The following is a 7,181-nucleotide window of genomic DNA, read 5'->3' as shown; positions in this document are numbered from 1 at the left end:
TATTAAAAGCTGCAAGTCGTTTACATTCTTGCGTGCAATGCAGCCGGCCAGTTTTGCTGCCGAGTTGCGGCACGCAGCTCAGTTAAATCACGGCACAGAATTCTGCTGCAAACTTTATGCACAATAAGCATTCTGAAAAGAAAATTGAACGTTGTCGCATTTAACAACGTGCAAAGATGTTACGGATCACTAGAAATACAGGCCGGATACCTCACGGCGCACCGTGACACTGCGCGTTTGCCGCGGCGACGCTTTCGCCGTCTGGTAGCGCGGCCTCAGTGAATACCTCCTATAGACACGTTCTCTGAAAAGCACGCCAGCCTCCTCCGGCTCGGAGCGCTCGTTATTCGTCTGGGTTTGAGAGCTGTTGGCTGGGAAAAAAAATAAGTACATTTGTGGTGTCACATCCGTCAACCAAAGACACTCATCCTCTGTGTCCTTTCCACCTCTGCTCTGTGCGCGCATGCGCAGTTCTGGAGAGTGTTTTGTCGATGTACTGTTGGTGTCCCTTTCGAAGCATTCGTTCCTGTTCGGCACTAGTGCCGCGCTGCGCCTGCACTGCTGAACTGACGCTGCATATGAGTGGGACACTTTTTTTTACCTGTCATGTGCTGGCTCACGCCGTGTACGTAGGGCGAATCGAACGGACCTCACCTCGCCTCGCTCCCTCCTTCAAGGTCCTGCACAATCCAGCTACCCTGATGAAACTGGTGGCTATGTCCAGAAGAGCAAGCTTAGTTCCGGGCTAGTTGGTAATGCATTGCCCTTCGAAACAGCGCGATGAAACGCGGACAACACGAAGAAACGACACACGCGAGCGCTGACTCACAACTGAATTTTAATCTGAAGGAAAAGTGCTTAAATAGAAGACATGAGAGGGTGGGGAACAGCTACGTCACTCGCTGATCAAAGTTCACAGAAGTTACCAAAGCTTCTGGATGCATGAGCAGCGAAGAATGGGCTGAAACTTTTAGCCGGCGTACTTACTATTCAGCCCGAAAATGACCACGGGGTGGGAAAAATGCGAATGAAACACGGAACGTTTCTGAGCTAAAGTACGAAGCTTCCGCGTCATAGCGACGACGAAAAATTGCGAATAAAAAGAAAGTTTGCGTTTAGATATTCAGTGCTCCCTCGGCTTGATTAAAACCGGAATTAAAAAATGCGGCCAGTACGACATCACTATGCCTTCGGAATACTGACACTTCGTACTCTCTCGATGGGCAAAAGGCATTCAAAGATGCGTGTGTAGCAATCGTCACCAGTATTTTAAAATTTACCGCTTTGCGACTTTTGTACTTGTGGCGCCATGCAGCGGCACTAACGCGAAACCGCTACAGGAGAAATACAGCGGACAAGACGGGACAGGACGAAGCAAGATGTTGTGCCCCTGTCAAGCGGGCAAGTTAAGTGCACTTACGGGGAGTGTCACTCGCCGCTATAAGTGCACAGGGGTAAACACACACAGCAACAACAGTAGTCCCGTCTCGTGCGTTGTATTTCTCCTCAGCGGGCGGGAATCTTCCGTTCTGCGGTTCTACTCCCGCTGGCGCCGTCATATTTTGTCACTTGACGTGGCTGGAAATCTTGCGATGTTTTCGCATGCCCTTTGGGTTGCGAAAGCTGCTCGCATCCTACAAATGAGATTCATTCCGCCAAATTCCGCATGAATGCTGGTTTCATGCGCTCAAAATGGGGCTAATCGCTGCTACACCAATTTTCGAAACGCGCGCGGTACGCGGTACTAGGACTGAGTGCCTAGAAAGCAACCAATCCTAGTAGCCGTGCTTAAAAGCTGTGGCGATGACGCTTGCTGTGGGACCGCATTGCTATTTTCTTGCATACTTCGATCGAAGTCGACGTAAAATGCACTCGCCGCATCAGTTGAGCGCTGCACTTCTGTGTGGATGCTATATATTTACGACTGCGCGTTTGATCATGGAGACTTCCACGAACCAGCCGTGAAGATGGGGCTTTAGGCATATCGCCTGGCGTAGGTGGCACGGTGAAGGATGTCAGAAACTCGTGGTCAGAAATGTGAAGTTACATATGACGCCATCCGAACTGACTTCGAGAGCCTTGCTTGTGTGGCCTCCAAAATGCCCTGCGTGACAGGAGAGACCCCCGTAAGTACTGCGCAGTCAGTGCGCATTATTAATCCGGAGCCCTCCACTACGGCGTCTCTCATATGGTGACTTCCAATCGCAGAGTTGGAGCACTTCTGGAGCAACGTTTCCTGCTCTTTTCGGAGCAACTGTATTCCAAACGCAGATCTGAGGCACGGATCGCCTCTTCCAATCGTAGACAGGGAGCGGTTTCCGAGCCGAGATTGCTCCGCCGAAATCGGCGGATCCGACCGGAAGTTTGCGTGACGTTCTTTTTCAGCGGCGATAGCGGCGCCCTACATGTTCTGGTCTGCATGCTCTGGCCAGAACAAGTGTACTGCAATCGCAATTTCAGGTCGCGCGCTCTGCGCCGGATTCAGGCTCTCTGTCACAGAGCGTACAGACCACTCCGGGCCTGCGATTGGAATTCACCAATAGCTCATGTGTCGTTTCATCGCGCATAGGCGAGTTGCGCAACTCTGCCTGCAGTTCACTGCGAGCTTTGCATTTTCTGGCGAATGTTGCTTCTTCTGTTTGCTCCCCCCTCCCCCCTATTGTTTCAATCGAAATTTTTTTAGATGTATCATCTCAATATGATCCAGTTGAACGACAAGCGCGCGAACTTGTTTACGTCTAACCCCGCACGAACCAAGATTAAAGCTAGTCTAATTTATTGCCGAGGCTAGCAAGCAGTGAAACCCTTCACCCCACGTAGACGCAGCAGCACACGGAAAGCAGTTTTTGTTTTAGGTACAACGTGTTGCGTTCTTGCATTTATTGCCACACCCGTGGGCAGTGCAAAAGAACCATAGGTGGTCGAAATAAATCCGGAGCCCTCCACTACTGCGTCTCTTTCTCTCTACTTTCTTTCACTCTCTCCTCCATCCTGACCTCACGGCGGTTTTCTGGAAAAGCAGCGCTGAACAGACGAGGACAGAGACGAGGCGAGCGCCCGCTGAACAGACGAGGACAGAGACGAGGCGACAAGGACGGGCGCTCGCCTCGTCTCTGTCCTCGTCTGTTCAGCGCTGCTTTTCCAGAAAACCATGTACCAACACGCCCAACTCGCCGCATTAACGGCGGTGTTGATGCAGGTGAGGTTTCCACTAGGGGTTGCCGCCAAAGCTCCAGCCTAGGGTCTCCAGCCTCTGCTTAATGTAAAAGTTTTTCTCTCTGTCCCTCCACTGAGAATGCACTTTTTATAACCAGTTTTGATTTTTATTGGGTCTTCCTCTGCCAAAAAAAGTTTATTCATTTTTTATGTACTAAAGCTCTGTTTTATCCCTGTCTCTTTTGTAGCGCCCCTTAGCATTGTAGTGGAGGAGGTGCGGGTGTTTGCTGAAAGTAACCTTCAATATCGTAAACAAAGCACTTGCTTTCCTTTCCTTTTTTATTTACGAAACAACACATTTATTGTATCCGCAGAAAAAGCGAGTTTTTATTTTTTAATGTGGCCAGACGTCTATGAATTACAGTGTGGCCAGTGCTTGAAGAAACCAAAAAAATTTTTCCTGACACAAAATTTGGATCACATGTTAAATACGTTATGTTGCAGTAAAAATTATTAAGGTATATTTTCTTTACAGACTAATGTAAATATATGCAATCTATTGACTAAAGTTTGTTGTTGCCAGAGGTCTGCAATATAATTTTAAACATTGTTGCCTGATTTCCGCAGTTTGCATAAAATACTGAATTCCTTTAATGTTTATTTAAGCTGTTTTATTGCAAACTTCAAAACAATGTACAGCAAAGAATATACAATATGTGTATCTTGTGCTAATTTATGCTATAGTGTTGTGGTCCAAGGTGGCGCTGCAGCCCAGAGCGTCGTCTGCATTCATATGCACACTACACTGTAGCCCAGTTTTGCATGCGGGAACTCTGGACTCGGACTAGCGACCCGCAGCAGTAGTGGCAGACAGCTTCGTACTTCTTGACGTGACTATTTGTGAGACATGTCAGGAGCAATGCCTCCTGAAGAACATGCCTGAAGCGTCTCCTCGGTTTCAATGGGCCCCGAGATCGCCACGAAATTGCGCAGACTGGCCGCTGGGTAGCGCTAAAAGATGACCCTCAATTTAGGTTTCAATGGATGGGAGACTATGTGCGGCGCCCTATCAGGCTCTTTCATCCTTATTTTCGGGCTTTGAGCAACAAATTTTATTTTGTTAATGACAAAAAACATGTTTATGAATGTCTCAGAGTGCAGCAAATGCTTAATAAGCCTGAGCTGATTTCCATATAATACTGAAAGAGGACCATCAGTTTCGATTTCGAAATATAAAAGCGTGCTATGTACGCCGTTCTATCATGACGTTAGGACCTTTTGTCTGCTGCATAATCAGTAGCTTTTGGACGATTTAACACAAAAGGAACATGTTCGAAATATCCATATAGCAACAGGTGTTTGAAGTTGCTAGAAATGCAGCAAATCAAGTATTTACGCTGCATGATGCATGGTTGTATATATTGTACTGCTGTCAATGGCAAGAAATCAGTAACTACTTCGGTCAAGCAAAAAGGGAAAATAATCCACGGGATAGAATAAGGACTGGAGGAAGTCCGGAATTACTTGAGCTCTCAACTTTAGTCAGGTGACCCGTAGGAAACGAGGGCAGCATGGCCCTCATTGGATATGGAAGCCGGAGACGTCGCGGTCACCTGCCTGGGGAGTCGCTGGCCCGCAAGGGGCACATCCCTCATATCTAATGTTTTTAGAGCATTGCGAAGCGCTCGTCTGTTACAATCTTGCTGCGGAGCATTGCGAGAGATGTTTCGATCGGGTGAAGCAGATATTAGAAGGGCCAGCCTGCGCTGTTTCTGGTCATTTTTCCGACGAGCTTTCGCTGAACGGTACCTCCTTGAATAACGTTGACAAATTTCAAATAAACCCATGCCCCTCTTTATTCTTTTTGCTAGAAACACAGCTCACTAGGTTCCTGTGTGATGCACACGCGCACAGTGACGTCGGGAGTAACACAGCAGCTGGGCCTACTGATTGACCGGATTTTTCCAAATGACAAGCACATGCGTTAATGAAATGACAACTGGAACAAGGGGAGTATCAGACATGGCGAACGACGTGTGAATATTAAAAAAAAACTGCGCTTGAAGGCACAGACACGCGCACTTACAAGGAAAAATGGCATGCGTCGGTGCGATGAAGGCGGCGGAATTCGTTTCTTACTGCAGTTTCAAGAATTTTCGGGAGAGATGTTTATTGTTGTACATCTTCGCAACTGCGTTCTTGTCTGTTATGTCAAGTGCATGGTTTGTTAGCAACGGTTTGATGAAGTTGCATATAATATGCCGCTATCCTTGTTCTCACAGGTGAGGACAGCCAAACCCGCGATTTTATTCACACTAGTTGTGGAGCAACCATATGTCCAGCGGCCTTTGAAGATGCGTTCGGTGTTTGAGCATGATATTGACGAACTTCTTGAGGCCATGTAACACTCTTCGGAGCGCTGACGTCATATAAGGGTCCACCCCTGTCTTGGTGGGCATTCAAACTGTCTACAGTAGCGCATTTCCTTGGCTGGAAATGCAATCTACAAGCTGCAGAATAATTTGATGTTGTGTTTGGATGCCAGTTCTTTCTTCGAATTACCTTTATCCGTCTTTCCCGGAGTTCGGAGTCGGCAGGAATTTCATGGAACGAAACGCCGGGCTTCGTGCTTCGCTGACCGGACATGCAAAACGGAATGCAACAGTAATGCATTTTCGCTCGCTACTCCCTCAGGCAACTGCAGTCATCGTTGCGTCACTTGCCAAACGGTAACACTAAACACACCACAGAAATAATATAAGAAACAGCCCACCAGAAGGCATACTTTTTGCTGCAACGGCAGTCACAAGAAAATTCTGTGCTGCCTGCGTGTTGGCTAGGATGGATGGATGGATGGATAGATACGGCTGAACCCTTTAAATCGGGCGGTGGCTCAAGAGCCACCTAGCGGTGACTTATGAAATTTTACTCTTCTCTTGATTTTAGCCACCAATCAGATAACCTTCGCTTGGTTACTTCTACCCGCTTAAAATCTACTTTCCTTTTACTGTCCTTAAACCCCAATGCCTTGGATAAATCAGCCCCGCTGCTTTCCACTGTAGGATGAAGCCCTTTACAGAAAAGTATCAAGTGTTCAGCCGTTTCCTCCTCCTCTCCGTGCGCAACGCACAACGTGTCTATCAATTAAGGTACCAGACTCTATATGTCTCAGTCCGCAAAACTCCCGTCCTGGCCTCAAACAACAAAGAGCTTCCCCTACAATTATCATAGATATTTTCTTTTGCAATTTCCTGCTTATAAATCCTGTATGTTCCCAGTGCTGATTTGCTCAGCATCTGTTTTCCACAAAGCTCTCTCTGTTTCTTTAACCTTTTTTTTAACTGATAACTGCTGATTTGCCCCCTACTGCTGTCCAGATATTTGCTTGTCAATCTTCTAGTCCGCTTTCTCCATTTCGTATCAACGTTCCTTATATACAGGTATCTGAAAACTTTCCTAGCCCACTGCTTTTGCGCCCCCATTTTTCTCAATCGCTCCTCAAATGCTATCTTACTGCTAGCTTCTCTGCTCTCGAACGACGCCCATCCCATATCACCTTGTACCCCCTGATTGGGTGTATTGCCATGTGCTCCCAAAGCTAGCCTCCCTACGCCACGTACTTTGTTTAATTTCTAACCTTGCTTGGACATCTGGTCGCATGCACAGGACCGCATTACCGAAAGTCAGGCTGGGAACCATCACCCCTTTCCAGATCCCTCTTACCACTTCATACCTATTGTAATTCCACAGTGCCCTATTTTTCATGACAGCTGCGTTCCTGCTACCTTTATTCATTACATATTTTTCATGCTCTGTCAGATACTCAGCGCCGTTATTTATCCACACCCCAAGAAATTTGTACTCATCCACTATTTCTAGCACGAACTCCGGCATTCTATGCTCGCCGACCTCATCATTAAATATCATGACTGCAGATTTTTCCTTACTAAACTTGAAACCTAATCTATCTCCCTCTGTACCACATATGTCTATCAACTTCTGCAAATCTTCCTTGCTGTCAGCCA

General features: G+C 47.1%; 1 protein-coding gene across 11 annotated transcripts in view; it reads left to right on the top strand.

Annotated features, from left to right (window-relative positions):
• The window catches only part of LOC144115531 (uncharacterized), a 147,714-nt gene that overhangs the window by 49,070 nt on the left and 91,463 nt on the right, over positions 1-7,181 (top strand). The gene's annotated exons all lie outside the window — the stretch shown is intronic.

The sequence above is a fragment of the Amblyomma americanum genome, chromosome 1, assembly GCF_052857255.1.
Source record: "Amblyomma americanum isolate KBUSLIRL-KWMA chromosome 1, ASM5285725v1, whole genome shotgun sequence".
NCBI classification, from domain to species: Eukaryota; Metazoa; Arthropoda; class Arachnida; order Ixodida; family Ixodidae; genus Amblyomma; species Amblyomma americanum.
Note: the sequence above shows the minus strand (reverse complement) of the source record. Positions and strands in the feature narration are given on the sequence as shown.